Below are 24,981 nucleotides of genomic sequence, written 5' to 3'. Positions count from 1 at the left end.
ATCCTAGCTATGTATATGCTATCAATGTCTCAGATGAGACAACCACTTTAAGTGACAAAAATATCTAAGGTGCACCAAATTCATCATCAGCATATGCCACTGCGATTTTTTTGGTGCATGTTTAGATTATATGTATAGACTGCCTAAAGCTCCCTTATTCATCCCACATGGTGAACACTATAAAAAAAAGATAATGATGTGATATTTCTTCACACCTCCAAAAAAGTGATCAAAAGTGATCAAAAAGTTTCATGACAAAAAAAATTGCCCAGCCCACAACCCCAGTGAAGTTAGAATAAAAAAAATATGGTTTTCAAAATACATCAATACAAAACCAAATGACAAAAAAGAAGACCTTTATAATGCAAAAGTAGTATACAAAAAATGGTAATTTGGTTTTACAGTAATTATTAGTGATGAGCTGCAGGGGCAATATTCAAATTCGCGATATTTTGCGAATATTTGGGCAAATATTTGTCCTAAATTTGCGTATTCGAAAAATTCACCATTATTTTCTTGATTGCAAAAATCGTCGATGTAATATGTGCGTATTGCACGCGCAATACAGGCGTGGGTCAATGTGGCTACATTTTTCAAGCTGCTAGAAGTTTCCTGAGACTGGAGACAATGGTTGGCATGGCAGAACATTACAATGGCTTTATATGCAGATAGAGTGCTCCAATATATTCGCGACTGCGCAAATCGGCAATTAATGATGCGCATATTTTTGCGCAATACGTGCATCTTCACATTTTATCAGGTCTGAGTAGATATTACTGATTGGTGCACTAAGTATTGTTGTGACATCACAGCACTATATCTGTAGCATGTATGTATGGACAGCAGAGCCTATCAGCTACACTTCATCACCATCTAACCTACACTGACTATCTCCCACTAACTATCTGTATTATACTGTAAGCTAACTGACTAACTAACTATCTAATTTAATGACACAGCAAAGCACAGAGCACAGCAATAACACTGCTGTCTATCTCAGATCTGAAAAATACTGCATACAAGGGCTGCTGGGGAGGTTCTTATATAGTAAGGGGTAGGCAACTTTCCTATTGATTGCTAGGGATGTTGCTAAGCTCAGACAAAGACATTGAAGCCTTCTCATTGGCCCCACAAGAAGCAGGGAGGTATCATGGGTTCAGATGGAAAAAAAATTGAGAATATTCACGAATACGAATATATAGCACTATATTCTAAATCTTCACAAATTCTCGAAGTGGCGATATTCGCGATTAAAATTTGCGATTTGATTATTCGCGCCCAACACTAGTAATTATATTGACACACAATTCATGTGTTTTTACTTACTCCTCCAAAAGAATGCATACAATTTTTTCAATACAGGTACCTAAAGACGATAGTGTTTAAAAATGTAATTTATTCCACAAGGAATCAAACCTACAACATACAGTTATATCAGCAAAAAATGTAAAAGTGTCCTGAATGCCCAAAATAGTTGCAGCCTTAGAAATTACATATTTTCCGGTTTTAGTCATGAAAGACTTGTAACTGATTGATTAGCTTGAACTGATGCTTAGTAAACCGAGGCATGTCTTTATTTTGCATAGCACAAATTATGTCATGTAAAATCTAATATACTAGAAAAATGGAAAACTAAATGTAAAGTCAGTCAATAATATAAAATCTTCATAGAAAAAAATTATAACTGTCTTTTACACAGATGTATTTAAATATATCTGTTTGTACTGGAGAGAAGTTAAAGTAGTGATCAGGGTGGCAGACATTTTTGTAAAATTCCTTTCAATCATCCCAAGGGACACTGGGAGAGGTAACTGGTATAAAGTGGAATTGGCATGTAATGTACAACTTGCTCATAGCAACCAAACAGATTCCACCTTTCATTTTTCATAGCTCCTTTGGAAAATTAAAGGTGGGATCTTACTGGCTACAATGGGCAACTAAGCCAGTTCTACCTTACACTAGTTTGATAAATCTCCCCTACTGTGTTTGGCCCCAATATTAGATAGTAGTGCACAATAGAGATACAGTTCACTAACATTTTCATGTCCCTTTAAGATACAGAATTTTATTTTATTTTCAGTCAAGGTTCCTCTGCTTTACTTTTGAATGTTGGCAAAAGTTGATTTAGACTGCTCTATGATTTTATTTTTAATGAAGCTCAGCCTTTGTTATTTTATGAGGAATGGCAGAAACGTATATGACCAGATAGAAGACAAGCGCACAATGTTCTTTTTTTCCATACAATGTTCTCTACAGTGAATCTGTCAGTGGCTTTTCAATTTTGTAAATAATTAACATTGCCTAGAAAGGTCAGGTATCGTGTTTACTTTTATTTCCTTTTATCCTATAGGTTAGTCTACTATTGATTACTTCACATATTATTGTATCTACAATATGTAGTTAGCACTATAGTATCTGGGTATCATAATGTTTTAATTTTGTACCATTATAATTTGATTTAAAAAAAAACTCCTTAGTATACTACCATAATCGTAAAGGTCTATATCAGCTATATAAGATTTTTGACATTATATTGGATAGGTACTGTATGCAGAATTTCAGTTTTCTCCAGTGCAATTGCTTCAGCAGACATAACAGTTCTATGAATATTGGACCTTCATAAATAATTACATCTAAAATGAAACATTTGCTACTTGCTATGGAAAATTATAGTGGTTGTCCAGGATTTTTTTTTATACATATAGCCTATTCTCAGAATAGGCTAGCAATATCTGATCGGTAGGGGTCTGATACCCTTTAAATTTGCTGTTTCTGCAGCTGAAGTAGGCAATGGAACTACACAGCTTCATCCATTGTGTAGTGGACAGAGCTGGTAACTGTAGTGCTTTTCCCATTCACTTTAATGGGAGCAGGGCTGCAGTAACCAACTCTGTCCACTGCACAATCGATGGTACTGTATAGTTCCTTCACCTACTTCCAGTTCCAGACCTCCTGCAAAATAGCTGACCCGCAGGGGTACGGGGTGTTGGAGGAGCCCCACTGATTAAATATTTATAGAATAAGACATTAATATAAACATCCTGGACAACCCCTTTAACCTCCTAACAGTCACATTAAAATAGGGGGGAAAATTTGAATTATAGAATTATTATAGAATTTTAATCTGTGTTTGAAGTAAATTTTGTTGGCGCTCAACTCAGGGGACACAATTGCATTTAACCCCTTAGTGACATAATTAATTTTAGCCTTAAGGACCAATAACATTTTCACCCTTCATGTTCTGGCAGTCAGAACTTATTTTTTTGTCAAAATTTTTCTGTTATTTTGCGTGATGAGTTGTAGGTTTTTTGGAGGTATTTATAGTGTATTAAATAACTTTTATTATTTTATTTTTAGGGGGAAAGATAAAAAAACAGCAATTTTAACATTATTCTGTGGCATTTATTTATGGCGTTTACTGTGTGGTATAAATAGCATAACTTTATTATATGGGTCAATGCAATGATTGTAATGTCAAATTTAGCTGCACATATCTCTGCATTGGTAGTAGCTAGAGATATGGGCTTTGTATTGTTTGAAAGTAGGCGTTCCAGAATCACAGCATTATCTTCACTACATGGGAAGATATTACTGTTAGAAATCGGGATGAGGTGAATGTAGCTGAAAGTGTAAGTAAAAGCAGGTTTTACCGCTTTTATTCTTGACTAGATTTCTATCAGTGATACCTCCTGCTTCTGTTGTGCTAATGCTGTCATTTTGAATCTTGAGTCTTGAATGAAAACATGGAATGTCAGCTTTCAAACAAGAGAAGGCTCATGTCTCTGAGCTCCGGCAGAACAGTTAAGTGTTTATCCCACAGCCGAAGCTGTGGTTGGCAAAAACTGTTTGTATTAATGCTGTCTTAACCTTAGAAGTCTAATAGAACAGGAAGGCAGAAGATATGCCCAATTTATCACACTGGTGAAAGTTGACTGATCAATCTGGTTCATTTTTGTAAGCCTCATCTATGTTAGCCCTTGCAGGCAGGGTCCTTGTGACGGACCGCTTGGCACCCCGACTGGGTGCCTCCACCAATCGATGTTTCCTAGTGCTCACCGAGTTCTTCTAAGCACCCCACCAGACACCATCAGCACTATAGTCCCCAATTCCAGCGTTACAGCTTGGCTGGGGTCTCGCTGTCCTACACCTACCCTAGGCCCAAGACCAGGATCCGGCTTCCAGTGGGTAGAACTGTGTTGTAATCCCAGGGGAGTATAATACCGATAGCAATCCACAGAGTAAATATAGCTGTTCCCCCCACACATAAGACGAGGCTCTATGTTGAGGGTAAAACAGGAACTGACTTTAATGAAGACCAACTCAGCATATATACAGTTCAATAAGTCTAACAACATAAATCAATCAAACATGAACAGCATGCAAACAGACATCCCCTCCCCAGTGTCTTAATAAAGGAATAGAGAGAGAGGAGACGCATGTGATGGGATTATCTCCTGAGTGGATCATAGGGTGATCTACTCCTCTACACCGGAGTCGGCTACTTCTAGAGTCAGCTATCTTAATATCATCACTAACACAATAAAACAAAGTGACAAATAAACTAACACATTCATTGGGAGTCTCTATGCAGAGTTAACCCTTATTGTGTTGCGGGATTCACACCCTGCACTTTTAATGGGCAATAGGAAAGATGTGGCCTATAACTCCACACAAAAATCAGGGTTGATAGTTCCTTGTAACCCCAAGAGGTCTGAGGGGGTCTCCATAGTTCTGGGTCTATAGTCCGTAGGAAGGAGGCTAGCCCTCAGGCAACTCCAGCAGCCCCAGTAACGGTTCAGTCCGTTACATTGGTCCTCATCTCCTCTGTACCAGTCTGTTAATAAGTTCATGCTCATTGCACTTGTTTTGTTGTATATGATGTATGTATACCCCTTTTAGATGTACAGCGCATTGGAATTGATTCTGCTTTCAACTAAATAGTAATAATAATAGTAATCTTGCTAGACATTTTAGACATTTGTTTTTAATCTTGGGTGGTTTACAAACACTAATATTTTACATCAAACTTGAGGAAATGTGTTTTAAGTTGTACCCTTTTTTCTAAGCCATGCCTATTTTTGATAAACCAAACCTTTTTTCCCCTTTTCTGTGTGGCACCAGGCAGGTACTCTACATCAAACGTTTGGTGCAAATTATGTTAGTAAACCTCCCTAACTATTGCTGTTAAAATTTATAGTTCATTTTAATAAAATTCTGGAAAATTGAAGAAAAAAAAAAAAAGTACAGCCATGTAATAAATACATTTACAAATAGACCTGCACCCGATTCAAAAGAATGAGCAGAGTTGTCATATTGTTTTGCACAGTTAAAAGGGGTTTTCCCACTATACTGCATAATTATATAGTTACATACGTAGATTGAAAAAAGACACAGATCCGTCCAGTTCAACATTTCTCAGATAAATTAAATGACATTAATCAAAACTGGTGTAAAGTAGAACTGGCTTAGTTGCCCATAGCAAACAATCAGATGCCACCTTTTTCTTTCCATAGGAGCTCTGAAAAATGAAAGGTGGAATCTGATTGGTTGTTATGGGCAGCTAAGTAAGTTTTTTTTACACCAGTTTTGATAAACCTCCCCCAATGTCCTCTGACCTATCAGTGAGAATAGGTGGGTTGAGTGGCTGGGCTACACAAATCTGCCCTGACTGAGCTATTGAGTATGTGTGACTACCATTATTGAAAAATGAGGTGGACTTTCTGAGAGGAATTCAAAAGATTACCAAGTATGTTATAGCAATTGCAAATGCATTTTTTTTTGTATTATTCCAGTTTATTCCACCAATATCTTGACATAGGAACATATTCTAAAATCATTCCAGTTGAAAATGTGTTATTGTTATTAAAAATATACTAAGATACTGCTTATAAGGACACCTAGATACATAGACTTGCATAGCAAATGCATATTTATAAAGATACTGGAATAAGTGCAATAAATTGAAAGAATCCATGCAGCACATGCCATATTTTTTGGCAAAACAGTTGGGCGGATTTACTAAACCTGTTGATCGCATAAACTTAGACAGGCTTTCTAGACCTCTATCAGATTTAACACAGTGGTTTAGACTGGATGATGAATGTGGTGCTGGGACAGACACTTTTGTCCAACTCTATACCAACTATTGGTTGACTTTGCTTCAAATAGAATTTTATGTAATAATTTTGGTGCAATTTTGGAGTACAAATTGCATGTTAGACGATGCCTCCTTATAACAACATATTCCTTTTCAGTTAAGCCACACGTATTTTCCAGACTAGCCATATAAACTTTCTGTGCATACTCCAGTTATCTAATGAAAAACCTATTAGGAAATTCACCTAATTTTATTCACTCTATGTATCAGTAGAGTGGAGCAGAGTTGATGGAGAATTGCAGTAATGCAGCCCTTTACTTTCTCCCTGCTTATGTCAGCTTTAAAGGAAGGCATCAAGAGAAAAAATGCATTCAGAGTTAAAATAACTTGAATGTCATACTCAAACAGAGAGTTTCAAGTGCTTACAAATCTGTAGAGGTAACTTGCTAGGTAATAAAGTCCATGATTACCGCAGTCTCTGCTCTGTGAGATGAAAACTACAGGACTATCCTAAAGCTTATAGTACACTAGCAGATCACATAGGCAATTATTGGGATTATTGGGAGGGCAGAGTTCCTTTCCAGCAATTGCCTGCTCGTCAACAGAGGAGACCATTGCTATTACATGCAGCAATCTCCTCCTCAGCATAGGATCGTTAATGCCATTGCTCGTCCCCATACTGAATCATTGTTTGGTGGCAGCAGATCGTTATTAGACACTGCAATCTGCCGCCGGCAAACGGTGATTTTTAAACCTGTTGAAAGATTCCAATTACACAATGAATGAGCGTTTGCACGTTCATCGGGTAATCGGTGGCAGTATTCCACTGCCAGATCATCACTAACGAGCGTTACTATGAACACATGTTAGCGATGATCTGCAAGATTATCTGGCAGTGTAATATAAGCTTAACAGATGAAGGAGAAGAAGGAAAAGTATCACATCTACTGTATTGTGACCAAGCATGCTTGTAAAAACAGTGACTGAGCTGCAGTACACTGTATCTTTAACATGACAAGAATGATAACTACATGTTAGTGAATTAGGAGGACGGAGATGTGTGCAGAAAAACATGGATATGCTTTGAAAGGAAAAGCTTCACATCTGCACTGTATATAAAGATCTAAGAGTGCCATGATGATTTTATTTTTCACTGGAGATTCAATTTAAAGCGATTCTGTCATGAGATTTTACCCCTATAACCTAAATATATGCTCATGTCCGGAGTAATAAGAATAATCCTAAGCTGGCCTTATAAAAACTTCACTCTCGCTCTATTTGCCCAAAAAACTGTTTTTTATAACCTGTCAATCACTCACTTAAGGTGCCCAAGGGGAGGTCCGCTAATACAGGGTGCCCAGCGCCGCCTTCTACAGCTCAGCGCGCCTCCGCAATTCTACCCGTCCCTCTGCCAGATCCCCCGCATGCGCACTAGGCTCAGCCAGATGCGCCGCGGACTCCTGGCAGCGGCTTCGTTGAGCGAAGTGCGCATGGGCCAGCCTGATGCGCATGCGCACTTCACTCAACGAAGCCGCTGCCAGGAGTCCGCGGCGCATCAGGCTGAGCCTAGTGCGCACACGCAGGATCTGGCAGAGGGACGGGTAGGATTGTGGAGGCGGCGCTGAGCTGTAGAAGGTGGCGCAGAAGACAGGGAAGGCGGCGCTGGGCACCGGACGGCGAGGGGTGCGGCCGGGCACCCTGTATAAACGGACCTCCCCTTGGGCACCTTAAGTGAGTGATTGACAGGTTATAAAAACCAGTTTTTTGGGCAAATAGAGCCAGAGTGAAGTTTAATAAGGCCAGCTTAGGATTCTTCTTATTACTCCGGACATGAGCATATGTTTAGGTTATAGGGGTAATATCTCATGACATAATCCCTTTAAGTGCAATGCAGGTGTATACAAGATAACAGTGATAGGAGGATAAAAAGTAAAAAGAACCAACTGCTATAAGATCCATTATGTGGTTATCATAGGCACTGCCCCTTTAATTTTCTCTGATTGTGCATGGAGAATTAAGTGTTTTTATCAGGGCAGAACACCTGTTTAGGATAGAAGTTACAATTTGGAGCTCTGCCTAAATTGACAATATTGTTTTTATCATGAGTATACTTATATTGAAGAGTTCAGTAGTAGGTGCATTCCTTTATGCAAATGACCTGCCATAACATCACTTAAAGAATAGTGATGGCCAGTTCGCAGTGTTCGCCAACGAACCTATGTGGGCTGCCATCTTAAATCACAAATTGGACGATGCACAGGTAAGCCCTTACCTGTGCCTGCGCCGCGAGCCGGTCTGAAACAAATGCGGTCACCGGGCGCAGGCAGTTCCGAGAACAGCCCTATGAAGGCCCCCAGCAGCTGTTCTTGGAACTGCCTGCTCCCGGTGACCGCATTTGTTTCAGACCGACTCGCGACGCAGGCACAGGTAAGGGCTTACCTGTGCATCGCCGGACTTGTGATTTAAGATGGCAGCCCGCATGTGTTCATTGGCGAACACTGCGAACTGGCCATCACTGTTAAAGAAGTGTATAGGAGGATAGTCATTATATGACTGACCATGCATTATTATTTTCCCTGACAGTAGATTTTGAGACTACTTTTCTTCATTTAATTTTGATTGCCACCAATATATTCTGACAATTATATAATACATATGACCAGCTTAAGACTATGTTCACATTAATTAATAGTAATGCTGTTCTAATGGTGCCAGCTTCTCACTTCCTGCTAACATCCTAAAATAGCAGGAAATGGTTGGGAATGCTGTTCAACCAATCCCCGGACATTTCCTGCTGTGTAACAATAAGAGCAGGAAGTGTAGTCCACCGGGGACCCAGACTGTCCAAACAGTAACAGAGGGGGATCAGTGAGGTGAGTATAATCTGTTTTATTGTTTAAAACTGCAACCCATTGACTTCATTTTTATAGTTCTAGAAAACCCATTTAAAGGGATTATCACATGATTAATGTAAAACATTAAAATAAGACATCATTTAGTACATGACATCTCTTTCTAACAAAGCTAGAACCAGCCATGTACCTCACATGGCTCCCGAGCTTCCCCACATCTCTTGCTCCAATTATTTTGCTAGATTTATTTAAAGCTGCCAGTTTGGGGGGGGGGGGGGGCAGTGTTCTTTTTAACTGCCATGCCCCTCCTACTGCAGCTATTTCCCTGTAATTGTCACAGCTAATTGACACAGAAAATACAGCCAGAGGATGAAGGATGAAACTGAGCATGTGCGACCAGAGAAAAGAACAAATGGCTGGTAGCACTGCTCAAATACATTTAATGAATAACTCAGTGGCTATACAAAATGTTTTAATTACATACAGTTGCAAAAGCACTCATATCCATTTTGAAAAATGATGAATACTTTTTGTAGGACAATCCCTTTAACAATAATAGAAACACCAGAACAGTCGATTTAACTTAGGAGAATGCCTGTCAATGTTAAGAAATTAAACAATATATTCAGAATGAGATTATTATGAGTCTCACTAGCAAAGTATTTAGATTTAACATACAGTATATGCTGAGAAAATTACAAGCAAGCTAATAAAGAAAAAGATGTCTATATATTTTACATTTGGTAATCCAGCACCACGGAGGTCCTTTTAATTCCAGATTAAAGGGTTTTTACTATGCATAGATATAACTATGTGTTTGATGTGAACATGACTTCCAAACCCTTTATCTTTTCCTTTACATGTCAGAATATTGACATTAAATCCAGATTACCTATACTATCATCAACACAAACTCCTTAAGCCCTAATAACAGCGCTCATCACAACTGTTACACTTCAAAGAGTGTATACCCCACAGGCACACATTAGATGTCAGTCTGTAGGAAAGAAGACTTCACTGAATAAAAGGCTAACGGGTTCTGTCTGAACTTCCATTCATGAGTATGACTTCTACTATGGCCCATTGCATTAATAAATAAAAAAATAAAAAATTATATATATATATCTTTCTTGTATACCAAACTGCTCTATGAGCAGGAGTTCTGCTAGTAAATTAAGGCAGGGAGAGTACAGAAATCAAGGCATTAACATAGAAAACAGGCGTGCGGAAGAAAGCTAACACCATGTAATGTAATATTAGTTTTGCATTGTATAGCAAAGTATTTTATTGAGGCATTTTGATTTACTAGTCACAGATCTTATCTTTCACAGCTAGCCACACTGACTCCTGGTATTAATAGAACTTTCTTAACCCTTTTTTGGAACTGTGAATGTAGAAGAAGGCTGCTTATTCCAGCTCCTCAGAAGCCTTGAAAAACTTCCATGCTTAAAATAAAATAAAAGTGACATAGCATAAGTTCTATTTTCTAACACTTAATCCTTTTGTATTTATCACTATAAATTTATAATAATTACAATATATATATATATATATATATATATATACATATATATATTAGTTTCAATGCATATATATATATATAAATATATTAAAACTAATCTATCTATATATATGTGTGTGTGTATATATAGATATATATATATATATATATTAGAGTCAGTAAAAAAATAGTTGTTATTAATTTACATACTATATATATTTTTATTTTATATATTTAATTACTCTGTAACAGATTAGTATTAAAGTAACGGAGTGAATTCCTCCATTTATTTATTTGCTATGGTTCAGTTACATTAAGTCTAAATTTTAAAGAAATTCTAAGTATGGATGAGATGAATATTCTGAATATATTATATACCCTGACGAAAAAGAAAAGTATGGAAATAATAGTTACTTCTCTGCATATGCACTTGCTATGTATCTGGATACACATAATGATCCCCACTTAGTAAGATACTGTAAGCTGATAAGACAGACTCACTCCATGTACCTACTGGCACAAACCATAGAAAACTAGCCTGTAACAGAATCTAACTGCTCGCTGCTCATCAGAAGCCAGACCTAAGTGTATATTGGCTGTCATAATGTAACATGTTTTTTGTGTTATTTTAATTTTTTTCCCAAATATACGGTTTTGCATCTTACAGACTGTCGTATTACTATTTCTATGCAAAATGGTGAAACTTTAAAAATACAACTATGCTACGTACTCTATATCAGCTACAGCTGGTGTTCAGATCCAAGTAAGTCGAGATATACAAAACATGGCTAGTGCTTGAGACGTGTGAATTGCTTATTATATTTGTACTGTAAACACTAGTGTCATAGCAAACCACCCTAATGCTTCATCATAACAAAAGTATCTAAAAGAAGTTGCAAGTTGTGCCCCATGTTATAGACATTAGTGAACCAGCACATACAGGCATTTAATGAATACATCTCTTTTCTTAGCAGAGGATAATATATTGAGTCAAAAATATAAAACTATAATCATCCTAAATGCAAATGTCTCTTTCTAATAGATATATATATATATATATATATATATACACACACTACAACATCATCGTGAACACAAATATCTATCTATCTATAGTATATATAGTCATTACTACTATAGCAAAGTTATGCAATATCACAGTTTACCATATGCAATTTTACACAGGACTGCAAGTGAACCTGCTTCTTCATTATCATGCATTTTCAGCTCTGCTTCATCTGTAAATGACCTCGATAAACTGTATTCTTTGTCACTACAATATACCATAATCGGCCAAGTTGCATTAAGTGTCATACAGAACAAAATGAATTGTTAAGTGTTAAATAGTAAACTCACCTTTAAAAATTTCAAAAAGTTCAGAAGAAACCAAAAACCAATATTATATCCAGTATTCCATTTAGAAAACCACACAATCCCAGTGAACTTCAGTAGTAATAGAGCAGGTTCTGGATTTCTGTACCCCAGGCTCCTGTGTAAGCTGTCAGTATTGTCCTGAACTGAGCAGAACTGAAACCCGTCCTCCCCTGAGCTGTCACACTGCTGCCATCTCCTGCAGTTATTTAAGTTAACTAAAGAGGTGATCTAGATAGTAAACAAGTCCTTTGCAAACCAATGGCTTTCCACACCCTTCTGTTTATAGTAAGATGACTTCTGCTCAGAGGTCACTACCACCAACAGCTCCTACCTTTCTGTGGGTATCTAGTGTGCTGCATATGCCCTTAGGATCTTTTTATCAAGCCACCTTCCTGAGACTCTGCTCACCGGCTGTCACAGTGACGCATCTGTTCCTTATTGTTCAAGATTCCTCTAAATTGTGAATGGGGTCTATGAGATAAGAGTCCACCTAGTGTTGTAATTGTAAATGTAGTGAGTAAGCAGAGGAAACTGCATTTTACAGGCAAGGACTGCTCTATTTTAGATTTATTTTTTTCTATATCAGTTTGTGTGTTTTGTATATTTACTATGTGAAATGTGTATGCCTCATTGGAATACCATGGTACTATATAAATACAGGTTTTATTATTATGTAACGAGTAGTAGTAGTTGCTGTAGTAGTAGTAGTATAGTAAGAGTAGTAGTAGTAGATGTATTCTCACAATCTCACAATAATAACTTCTAAACCCAAAAAATTGTGTGCTTTGTGGTAAAAACCAATTGCAACTAGTACTGGATGTTCTAGAAACGGAATATATTCTGAAAGAGGTAAAAAAGTAGTAAATGCAGTGCGACAAATAATTTGTTGTACCGCCAGTTCTCTCTCTCTCTATATATATACTGTATATATTAGTCTATGTATGTAGTTCATTTTATATTCTGTATAGCCCTTTACTACTACACCCTACCTTCTGCAAGCATTCCAGAACATTCTAATCTATCCTTCATACAATTTTTACCAACCTTAGGAAATATGGATGTCTGCTAGTAGAAACGAGATAGCTATTATATCTTTAGTTTTTGCTGGAGAGGTGACTCGGGACTCCAGAGATGTCAAAGAGCACAGGAGGCCCACTGCTGATTCAGAAGCCACCCAAGAAGAGTTTTTAACCCCCTGACTCCCTGTCATCCCATATCCCACAAAGCCATTCCCATAAAATTTCAAATCATTTTGGTATTATGAATGGCATACACACCATTATATATGTGATCATACGAAACTAATCGATAGTTATAGACAGCCTGATTCATCGAGGTATACGAAGCTATAGTCTAGAAAACGTCACATATTATGTGACCTACTTACAAGGGACGGGCATACAATAGGGTTAAATAAACCTGCAGGAGGCTTTCAGGATGGTTCTCACAGAGACAATATCCATTTTCATATTAATAATGATGGGAACTACAATGGAGCTGTAATTCTATCGGCATAACACATGACTAACTTCATTTGTCAGCAACTGGATAACACACATTTCATTTTCAGACTTTGCTGCTGTTATGATACTTATTGGCCTTTTCTTGCTTGAGATAGGAACTTCACAAATACATCATATCCATATCTTCAAAAAACAAGGAACCTTTATTTTGCAGCCATTCAAAGTGTTGCTGCAAAAATGTGCCTGATTACGATGGACAAGAAGTCCACTTTATTCTTCATAAATATTCGTGGCCATGTGCCAGTCATTCTACTGAATTTTACCTGTCTCATGGGTATGTTTATGTGTCCAATATCTTATTAGCGCCAGACCTGTCACAACATGACAAATGGAAGCTCATCAGTCAACTATAATTGGGAGAGCAGATGCCTAGATGTGTCCTTTAATAACATTCACATGGAAGTACATACATTGCTTTACAAGATAAAATAGTAAGGAATGGAAGGTATTCCAAATACCTAGAAGATCATGAGGTAATGCAGTAGATATTTTAAAGGGAACCTGTCATCCGCTAAATGTTGCCTGAACCACAGGCAGATAAAATCCCAAAAGGTTCCATCGTTACAGAGAGCTACTATAGAAACACTGCAGCATTTCACTGCTGCCGGTCTTAATAAAGGCCCTGTGCTGGTGGTGAATCCGCCAAAGCTATGAAGAGATGTTGGCCTCTCAATAACTTTGGTGCATCCAGCGCCAGTTCTAAATTTAAGACAGCTTCCAAGCCTAAAACAGGCGTGGAAAATGGTGAATGAGTAGGTCCTGCCGGCCCATCCTCTTCCACGCCCACTCCACTTTTTTAGACCTGGCGTGAGCGAGGCAAAGTTGCAGACAGAGGCGCAGCTAACAGTTTCACTGCCATCTGTGCCTGAAATACGCCTAATTTACGCATATTTCAGTATAGTAAATGGCCCCCATAGTTTAAAAACAAAGCTGGGAATAAGAAAAAAAATTCTCGGGGACTCCCCACCAGCTTCTCTCCATGTGGGTTGACTTATTTGATAGGTGTCTCTCTATATACAAATGAAGCTGCACAATGGACTCTCCTTGTACCCGGCTCACTTAAAAGTTTACAGAGTAAAACATAACTCTCTGTAATGAGGGAGCCAATCAGGATTTCATAAAATCCATAGCTCAGGAAGCATGAAAAAGATTACAAGTTCCCTTTAAGGCAAGTTTATGTAGAATATAAAAATCACGTTAGGTTCTTAAAAAAAAAATATCCGAAAGTCTGATGTTGAATAAACTGATGTCATATTATGTGGCCTAAAATCATATATGAACTATTATTTTGTATTAGGCAAATCCAAAGCTGTAACTTGAAGCTCTTGGCTCCTCCAATACTGAATCAATCAGTAACAGGGCCCTCAACTATCACACATCGTTTACATATAGGGCACAGGGAGCTTTTGGCCTGCTTCAGGCTCCATGTTTTGGTGCAACTACTACATATATATTTATTTCCTATACATAAAAGTGATAGCAACTAAAAAAGTTATATGAAAAAATGTGGCTTAGGTTTAATGTAAATGAATGTAATGACATGATAATGTAAGGAAAAAGACAGAGACAAGAAACTAGTCAATATCTATTTATCTATCTATCTATCTATCTATCTATCTATCTATCTATCTATCTATCTTCTCATATCTAGCTATCTATCTCATATCTATCTATCTATCTATCTATCTATTTCTCTGAGACAATGTAGTATTCAATAATATATAGCATTACAGAAATATTAAATTTTTCACCCAGTCATTATACAGTACAGTTGACCTTCACAGGTTTATATTCTGTCTAAGAAAAAAGTAGAAAAAAAATTGTAGAAAAGAAAGAAAATACACTATTCTACCAGCTCCAGTAAATAGCAGTTTTTATCAAATTGCTGTGCAATTGACACCTTTAGAGGTTTCACACACACACACACACACACAATGCAGCCAAGCCTTCCATGCCAGGTCAGTCTATTACAGCATGAAACATGAACTGTTGATCTGAGTCTCAAGATGGCGCTCTTTCCCTAGATGACTCCAGACAGACTGACCAGCCCAAAAATAGTCTGAGTGAAAGTTACACCTGCAACACATTTTCGGCACCAGTTTTTGTCACCACTACAATGTTGAAATGACAGATAGGCGTCTGACTTGGGTTAAAACTCATAAAACATAATTGATGAACTCTGTGAGTAAGCTGTGGCAGTTCAGATTAAGAAGGGTCTGCCGTCCTCTGACCCGGCTAGTATACCACAGCTTTATTCTTAGACCCATCTCCCAGGACTGTTGGAGTCATGAATACATTTTTATGCTCAAGCATCCTATTCTTGGGGGCTTTAAAATCTTAAATGACAGCCAGTGTAGAATAAATAATAGATAGAAAATTACCGGTAGATGAAATACATGTAAAGAGATATTATGCATAACAAGATAACATTATTTGCAAATTGAAGTCCTTCTGCCCTTTGCTGTACAAATGATGAGGATACATAGTTGTTCAGTCCATAGGGAGATATTGATACAGCTGGTGGCTTCCAAGAAAATTGAATTATTAGCTAAATACCAGTAAAATATATATACATCCACCAGTAAACCTATATCACAGAAATATGTGTAAGGAAACAAAGAGGTGCCACATATAAGGGATAACATGATTCATTTATAAGTATCAAAAAGGCTTATACAAAAAATGTAGCGAAAATATGTTCTGTGTAAAATCTCTGCACAGGACAACGGGGGAAATGTATCATGAGGGTAATATTGAAAGTTAGTTCTGCTGGAGTCTACAGTCTATATTTTGCACCAAATTTATGAAACGTCTCATGTTTTGGTGCATCTTTAAACCTAAAAGTTTTGTCTAGATATGTTAATACAGGTTTGTTTGTTTTTTTACACCCTCTTACTGGAGTGAGTTTGTGACTTTTTCCAACACATTTTTCAAAATTGGAGTGGTGTAAAAATGCCAAAAATGAGATCCAAAAAGTTACAAAGCCCCTCTATTGTTAGTTTTTAAAGCAAGTGCAGGGTTTGGTAAATTCCTGCCATGTGTATTCCCTCCATCTGGAGAGAAAAAAAAAGGTTCAGCCTCCAGGGGCAACAAGGTCTGATGTAGTTTGTAATGTAGAAGAAGTTGCTTTATGCATTTGGAGGATATTGACAACAAACTGTTGGATACGAAGAATATGTGCAAAAATGGTGATCAAAAGTTTTATACATATAGGACCTACAGTAACATAATAAGGTTAAAAAAGAAATGTGATCATTAAGTCCAACCTGTTCTTCTACACAGAGGAAAATAAACCCCTTGAGGCAGATAGCAATTGATATGTGCTGCAAAATTCTTGACTTCATCTACCCATAATACTGTAGGTACCAATTTCCCAAATGTTATCAGTTTTAAGCCACATTCATTTCTACTTAGCATCCACTAAATATAGTAGTATTTATGGCATGTTCTTAAACTGTACCACTATCACCTGGAGAAAAAACATATATAATTACGAACTAGCCAGTTGTTGGTATGTGGCATTCTTGGTTTTGGTTCCTGGGCAAATACATTCATTCCTATTTTGTACTATTTCAACTGCCTTTTAGCTAGTTTTAGAATCTCATATATTGCGACAAGGGTCCCCATCATACATCCTTAAAAACTAGAAATCTCTGTACTGTTTCTATTAAAATCAAATAGGATGCTAGTTCTAAATAACATCCAGATACTATGGGGCAGAGTTATGAAACCTGAGTAAAAGACTAAAAAGGCTGTCTTTATCAACAGCTGAATATAAAATGAACGATGAGCTGTGATCGGTTCCTAAGGACAATCAATGCATCTTCCTTTAGGTAGTGTCGTAAATCTCACTTACGTAAGCAACAGCAACAAATAAGCAGCTAAAGCCGTAACCCACAATATTATGTTATAGTGGATGCTTAAGAACCAAATTAGCATAGTAAAATACAAATACAATCAAACATTTAATTGCAAAATAGAATCAACAGTTACCTCCATATCCAAGTAAAGTAAAACCGCACTAACAATATATAATAAATTTGTACTTATTATACATTCGAGCATGCGCCTATTAACTGAGAATAGGACTATTTTTGTGAGCGAACATTTCTTCCCACAATTGAGCGATACTGAAAACTACTTCAAAAGGAGCTTTTCTATTGTATACCTGCATTTAGCTGGAAGGAGGATGTCACTGGGGATGGGAAAGGAGTGAAATGCAATGACATAATGCTCAGTAGCCACAGCAGCAGCTCATCTGATAACTATTGACTGGCAAAGAATGGTGCCTATTGTGCTATGAATACATGCATTGTTCTATGAGGAGCAGAGTAAAACACCTAGAGCCACCCACACTCTGCCAGCGCTGTGTTCCGAGTCTGTATGTGGCATGGAGCTAATAATGTGCCATGGAAGATTTTGTGAAAACCAACATTTTCTACCCTGAAAAAAAGGAATTGATTCATGCAGTATAAATCTAGCATGTGTATATACATACATATAGGTACTTCATACAACTCTACAACCTACAGGGAAAAAACATACAGGTTCTACGCGTTTCAGACCTAAAAAAAAAATTTATGGACCATTAAGTTTTTTTAGGTCCGAAACGCGTAGAACCTGTACGTTTTTTTCCTGTATGTGGAGTTTTTAACGTTGGAATAAAGTGACACATTTTTCAGAAGCTGGATTTCTTCGTTTTTTGTCTACAATTCATGTCAGCCGGGTCCGGGCTGTGTCCGTGCTTCTGAGTGGCCGAAATGCCGGCGAGCGCTGCTTCAATTATCTTTTTCCACGAACTACAGGGGGTTCTGTAGAATTGTATGTAGGGGACATATACAGCTCCTCATCGTACATGTGCTTGTGAGGAGGAACTGGTGACTCTGGTTCTCCATGCTAGTGATCATTGGCAGTGCTAGAAGAGCCCCAATCTAATAGTTATCAGAAATCTAAATGTAGTTAATCCCCAGAGATTGAGAGGAGGGAAAGTGCCTATCCCCGGAGAGATTTCTTCAACCCAACTGATCAAGTTAATTCATCCACTGCACAATAGTGGAAGGACTCTCCACACAGCTGCTATATTTAGCAGTTGTTTAAAGGGATTTTCCATGATTTAAAAAAATGGGCACACAGTATGCGCTTACTTAAAATAAAGATAAAACCCCCACGCAGCTTTTAAATGTCTTAGTCCTCCAGCACTTCCATTAGTCCCCAATGGACCTGCAGCAATCACATAGGATTCATCATGAATGTGATCACTGCAGCCATCACTGGCTTCTGTGCCCACATGCCATTCATGCACATGTAACTGCTCAGACCAGTGATAGGCTGGAGCAGCAGCAAAAGGTAATTAAAGGGGTTACTTCATGAAAAGTATTACTATGCATTGAAGTATTATTACAACATTGGTTTGCATTTTCCTCTCTGGTAGCGCCCCCTGCTGTTTATCCTTTTGGTCCACCTTCCCCTATATTCAGTGGTGGACTAACATGGTCATTAGCTTCCCTACTCTGTAGTGATCTCAGACAAACAGGTGAAGCTGCCTTTCATTTATTCCTATTTCTAAAGTAATCTAAGTATATAACTATATCTCTTTAGATAGTGGAGAAGGAAATTCTGGGGGCATTATATATCATATGTATCTCTGAAGCTATATATGCGGTTAGCATGGTGGCTTAGTGGTTAGCACTGGTGCCTTGCAGCACTGGGGTCCTAGGTTCAAATCTGACCAAGGACAAAATCTGCATGGACTTTGTATGTTCTCCCAGTGTTTGTGTGGGCTTCTTCCCACACTCCAAAGACATATTGATAGGGACCTTAGATTGAGAGCCCAATTGGGGACAGCCTGATGCTAATGTCTGTAAAGCGCTGCAGAATATAGTAGCGCTATATAAGCAAGTAAAATAAATAATAAGTGGGATGATTTTCTATGCAGGGGTTAACAAGAGCTAATTGCAGTGCATCCTGCATGAGTAAAATTTTCCTCCAGAAATGTGGGTAAAAAGTTTTTAATGTGAGACAAATAATGTTTTTTTTGTTGTTTTTTTTTATGCAGACCCTGCTCTGTCATATATATAATTTATTTTTATTTTAAATCTTGGAACTCTTGAAAATCTGGCTGCATATATTGAAGCTGCTTCCTCACTTCCAGCTCCCCTGTGCCCCCTTTGCTGCATTTAGTTTAGTGAACTGTCTGATGGGCGGTCATCAATGGTTCCCGTTAGTAGCCTGCATGGGAGTAGTCATCATTGTAATCTTATGTGATACTGAAGTATATATTTCTTATGCTGGTTCTGTACTGGCTCATGACAGTGGCTCGCGTTGTCATGTCAGCACAAGCTGTGGCCTAACAGGAAGCAGCAGGAAGCCTCTGTTGCTGACACAATTTAGATAAATTAGAGAAATTTGGGGACAGGGGTGTGGATCTTCATGATTATAGTCAACAGCTGAGATTTTAGTTTTTGCAGGAGCGACAATTTAAGGTGCATGTCCAACTTTGATCTTAACACTTTTCCATACTCAAATGTTAAAATTTCACAGCATTCCTTGTTGCCCCAGTCTACCTGCATCTAGCTTGTTTTTATTTTTTTTGCATTCCTGAAGGGTTATCTTTAAAGTTTTGGTTATTTGCATTCCTGAAGGGTTAACTTTAAAGTTTTCCGAGATATTTATACTGATGACATATTCTCTGGATAGGTCATCAGTATGTGCTCGTTGGGTGTCCAACACCTGGTACCCTTGTCAATCAGCTGCGGCCTTCTCACAGTTTTGCCTAGGCTGTGTGATGTCATGTTCTTCAGTGGCATGGTGCAATACCGAATACAGCCGCTATACAATGTACAGCCCTGTGCTTGGTGAGCTGAGAGACGATCATGATGCTACTGAGAGTGCCTTCTCAAACAGCTGATCGGCAGGGGCCCTAGGTGTCAGAACCCCACCGATCACATAGTGAGGAACTAACCAGAGGATAGGTCATCAGTTAAAAAAATCTCAGAAAACCCCTTTAAGCACACTTGAATTGACAGCTGCTAACTAACTTACTTCACAGGAAAGAGCCCAGCCCAGGGGTTACTGCCCACCCCTAACGGCCTGGGATTAACCTTATGATTCAGCCAAAAGTTGCATACAATTCACATAACATAGTACAATAACTAATAATACATAAAAAAACATGTAACACATAAAAGCCTATCAGTAGCAGTGGCCTAATGGGTCACAACAACATGACACAAAACAATGTTTGCTTAATTGTTGACAGCTATGGAGTCACTCAGTGTTGAGGACAAACTCATGGAAACATTTAATATAGAAGAAAAAAATATGAAATCATTCAATGTTGAGAAAACATTGATTAAGTCATCAGCAAAAAAATAAAAATCCCAATTTGGCATTGTTCCTCATCCAAGAATAGAGGTATGGCACAACATAGTCATATGCCTCTAGTTTCATATAGAAGCTCACAGATGTTCCTGTTGAATTCCTAATGAATCTAAGACTTAAAGAATTGGGGTATGCTTAATCAGAAGCCGTATGTACATAGGTATTCAAGAGGAGAGTACCACTATGCATATGCAAATGATGGAGAATATGGCTTTGCAGTGCAGCCAACAATTATTAACCTCATGGCTCTATATACATGACTCTGCCATGTGCATGAGCCCTTAGGCTAGCTTCACACTAGTGCTAGGGATCTGGCAGCGGTTTTCTTACAGCTGATTCTCGGCATATTTTCCACGTTGCGGCTGGATCTTTGCCGGTCCCCATTATGGCTAATGAGGCCAGACGGAGACATTCAAGCTTCCAGCAATTCCAGAATGCAGAGAGATCTGGCAGGCTGTTCCCTGCTGGACCCTAGCGCTAGTATCAAACTAACATTAGGCATCCCTCCTCACTATCAATTTTACATCTGCACTGACAAAACCTTAGCCCGTCTACCACAAAACCAGGAAATCTTCAAAAAACTAACAAACATGGACTAAAAGGGGAAGATGAGAATTGAAGGTAACATTCCTAATGTAATTAAATCACCAGTCAACTTACAATTAACTTTCTATGCTACCACCATATAGAATATATGTAAATAATGAAAATGAAGCATGAATACAATCATAAATGGGGCATATATAAAACCCTTCTATGCAATATAATATAATAAAATATAAAACCAATTCACATGATATTCTATAGCAGGCATGCTCAACCCACGGCCCTGCAGCTGTTGCAAAACTACAACTCCCAGCATGCCCGAACAGCCTACATCTATCAGCCTATAGCAGGGCATTGTGGGAGTTGTAGTTTTACAACAGCTGGAGGGCCGCAGGTTGAGCATGCCTGTTCTATAGAATGCAACTACAGTTCAAACACAATGACAATATCTTAATAATAGTAAGGCTACTTTCACACTCGCGTTTTGTGCGGATCCGTCATGGACGGATTCGTCCAGATAATACAACTGTCTGCATCCGTTCAGAATGGATCCGTTTGTGTTATCTTTAACATAGCCAAGACGGATCCGTCTTAAACACCATTGGAAGTCAATGGAGGACGGATCCGTTTTCTATTGTGCCAGATTGCGTCAGTGAAAACGGAATGGATCCGTTTGTATTATCTTTAACATAGCCAAGACGGATCCGTCCTGGCACACAATGTAAGTCAATGGGGACTGATCCATTTTCTCTGACGCAATCTGGCACAATAGAAAACTGATCTGTCCTCCATTGACTTTAAATGGTGTTCAAGACGGATCTGTCTTGGCTATGTTAAAGATAATACAAACGGATCCGTTCTGAACAGATGCAAATAAAAATCTGGTATTTTGAGCCTCTTTCAGACGGCCAGTCTTTAGTCAGTGCTTTGCATCAGTATTTGATCAGTATGTGTAAGCCAAAAACAGAAGTGGGTCGAGTCGGTGGAGTCATTTGTGTGGTTCATTTTGATAACCAATGACACTTCTCCCATATGGCAATAATCCAGCTGCCATGTTTGATCCATCCAGCAAGTTCGGCCCATCAGGTTTCAACCCTTATACATGTTAAAAGCAAAATACCATTAATGGTAGGGATTCCAGACCCTATGGAGGGATCCACATGGGCTAAAATTTTGTTGCACTGCACAGTGACATAGAATTTGTTTAAAATTTGTCGTGGCTGTCAGAGTGATGAAGAATAAAGTTTTCCATAACAGAACATGGTAGCTAGGAATGATGAATTTGGGTCCAGTTGGTGGAGCGATTTGTCTGGTAATACGTCATAGTTCCGACCATAAACGATTGCAATAACGACGCAGACTAATTCTTTTACTAAAAGAACGTATTAGCTACAATGAATTTGGGTCGAGTGGGTGAAGCGATTTGTGTGGTTTATTCCGATAGCCAACGACACTCCTCCCATATGGCAATAATCCAGCTGCCAGGTTTGATCCATCCAGAAAGTTCGACCCATCTGGTTTTAACCCTAAAACTTGGCGTTCCAAGTCCAACTTTCTGGAGGGCCAAGTGGTATTCAGCACTAACTGTTCTGTGATGCCCATACATGTCCGGGGCTGCACATGCTCTGCACTGAAGGGAGCATCGTGTGTCTACCCTTTACCAACAGGTACAGGTTACAAGTTCAATGCCATTCGTCATAGGAATCAGGGATTTTAATACAGGAGCAGAATAATTTATTCAGTAAAAGCCTAATTTATTTGCTACAAGACTAATGTTTTCATAGAAACATAGAAACATAGAAACATAGAAACATAGAATGTGTCGGCAGATAAGAACCATTTGGCCCATCTAGTCTGCCCAATATACTGAATACTATGGATAGCCCCCTGCCCTATCTTATATGAAGGATGGCCTTATGCCTATCCCATGCATGCTTAAACCCCTTCACTGTATTTGCAGCTACCACTTCTGCAGGAAGGCTATTCCATGCATCCACTACTCTCTCAGTAAAGTAATACTTCCTTATATTACTTTTAAACCTTTGCCCCTCTAATTTAAAACTGTGTCCTCTTGTGGTAGTTTTTCTTCTTTTCGCTAAAAGAATAATATCAACTCATGGGCAACTCTGCTGTATGAAGAATCAATAAATTTGCATTGCCCACAGGGTGTTAAATAAGACCGCTCTGGAACAATAAAGCACAGTAACTGTTTAGCTAATAGAAGCGGTTAAATATCAATGTGGACACTCCACAAACAGTAGAATGAGACAGGCGTATCACCCCAATTTTTGAATCAGGGCCTAATAGAATTGCTTATCTATTAATCAATGTGAACACACCACAAACAGTAGAATGAAACAGGTGTATCATCCCAGTTTGTGAATCAGGGCCTAATAGAATTGCTTATCTATTAATCAATGTGGATGCGTCACAAACAGTAGAATGAAACAGGTGTATCATCCCAATTTGTAAATCAGGGCCTAATCGAATTGCTTGTCTACTAATCAATGGGTCTATCTATAACCGAACAGAAATATTAATGGTGCAGCAAGTATACTAGATAAACGTGCCTATATATTAGACCACCTGTTGAGACTGAGTCTGATGCAAAGTAAGTCTATGTATAACAGAACAGATTAAAGGGGTTCTGCACTTTGTTTAAACTGATGATCTATCCTCTGGATAGATCATCAGCATCTGATCAGTGGGGGTACGACACCCGCACTTGAATGGAGCTTAGCCCCGCCCAGGCCAGTTGATACTAGTGGCGACGTCACTGGGCCATTGGTAAACAGTGAGAAGGCCGCGGAGCTGCTGGAGTGCCGCTGCCTTCTCAAACAGCTAATCGGCGGGGGTCTCGGGGGTCCGACCCCCGCTGATCAGAAGCTGATGATCTATCCAGAGAAACTGCAGAACCCCTTTAAGTATGAATAGCACAGCGGATGAACTAGATAAACACCCCTATATATTAGACCACCTGTTGACAATGAGTCTGATGCACAGTAAGTCTATGTATAACAGAACAGATTAAGAATGAATGGCGCAGCAAGTTAACAAGATGCCCAAGGCGATTACACTGAGTCTGCACTGTCCCTGCATTCTCCCTATGCTCTCCCTATGCTGTGACATTACAGGGGATAGCTATCCGCTGATTGTCTGGCATTAATGGTCATATTGCATTCCCGGGCTTCTTACTTTTGTAACACATGTAGCCGCCATTTTAAGAAAAAAAATGAAATTCAGATCAAAGTCAATTAGTTTCACTTCGATTCGCTCAACACTAGTTGTAATACACTTTGGATCAAGTCTATGTATCCAGCAAGTATGATGTAAATTAGTGCATAGAATAATATAAAATAAAATGGTGTCAAACATCAGAGGAAATTATTCTCTGAACCACATGACTTCTAAAATACAGGGTGACATAGTCAGTGAGCAGGCTGTTTTTTTTTTTGACCAAGAACATTTGCGAGGGTTTCACATTCTGGAACAGACAGATGTGGGCTTCTGTGCAGTTAACTGCCTCAAAGGAGTTATCCGATCCTATGAACAACCCCAGAAATGCCCGGGTCCCTCAAACAGAATTTACTTACCTAATCCCCGACGCCTGCGTCCTTCTGGATTCACTGCACGGTCGCGGCTGCATCTCCCCGTCGCGCAGATCACAACATCTGGCAACGGGGGTTCAGCCAATAGCAGGCCGTGATG

The 24,981-nt window shown here is 38.6% G+C and overlaps 1 protein-coding gene across 12 annotated transcripts in view; it reads right to left on the bottom strand.

Annotated features, from left to right (window-relative positions):
- EYA4 (EYA transcriptional coactivator and phosphatase 4) overlaps positions 1 to 24,981 on the bottom strand; it is a 390,423-nt gene that overhangs the window by 242,192 nt on the left and 123,250 nt on the right. The window contains exon 1 of one of the 12 annotated variants that reach the window (XM_040429170.1): positions 11,807 to 11,972. The exons of the other annotated variants lie outside the window; for them this stretch is intronic. The gene's annotated coding sequence lies outside the window, so the exon portion shown is untranslated. Of the gene's footprint in view, positions 1 to 11,806; positions 11,973 to 24,981 lie in introns of those variants that run through there. 12 annotated transcript variants of the gene reach the window in all.

This window comes from Bufo bufo, chromosome 4 (genome assembly GCF_905171765.1).
Source record: "Bufo bufo chromosome 4, aBufBuf1.1, whole genome shotgun sequence".
In the NCBI taxonomy this organism is placed as follows: Eukaryota; Metazoa; Chordata; class Amphibia; order Anura; family Bufonidae; genus Bufo; species Bufo bufo.
The sequence above is the reverse complement of the archived record's forward strand: the minus strand, read 5'-3'. Positions and strand labels throughout refer to the sequence as shown.